This window comes from Olea europaea, chromosome 13 (genome assembly GCF_002742605.1).
Source record: "Olea europaea var. sylvestris chromosome 13, O_europaea_v1, whole genome shotgun sequence".
NCBI lineage: Eukaryota > Viridiplantae > Streptophyta > Magnoliopsida > Lamiales > Oleaceae > Olea > Olea europaea.
Window position 1 is genome coordinate 12710847 of NC_036249.1, and position 636 is coordinate 12711482.

The following is a 636-nucleotide window of genomic DNA, read 5'->3' on the forward strand; positions in this document are numbered from 1 at the left end:
TCGGCTAGGAAGTTAGCCAAAGCCTGATTTTTGACTGCCTTTTGAGGTATATATTGTATTTCGAACTCTGATAAAGCTAGTGTCCAAAGGCCTACCCTTTGGTGTAAAATAGGGCGCGAGAACATGTATTTGACTAAATTTACCTTAGAAATTAAATAAACGGTTACGGGCCGTAAATAAGCCCTTAATTTTGTACATGTGAAATACAGTGCTAGACACAATTTTTCAACAGCAGAGTAATTATATTCACATTTCGTTAACCGTCTACTCAAATTGGTCTTCCTGTGCGACCATTCCAGCTATTGATTCTTTTTCAGCCGATACATACACTTTCATTGGCCGTCCCTTGATTGGTGACACCAATACTGGTGGACTTGATAGATACGTCTTCAGGCTTTCAAAAGCCTTTTGATGTTCTTCTTTCCAAACGAATTCGTCCTGATTTTTCAGCTTTAATAGCGGCGAAAAGACTTTAGTTCACCCTACACAGTTAGAAATAAAGCGTCTTAAAAAATTTACTAGGCCTAGAAACCTTTGCAACTCCTTTTTGTTGCTAGGTGGTTTGGCTTCTAAAATAGTCTCCGCTTTATTTTTATCAAGTTCAATCCCTCTCTTGTGTACTAAGAAACCAAGAAA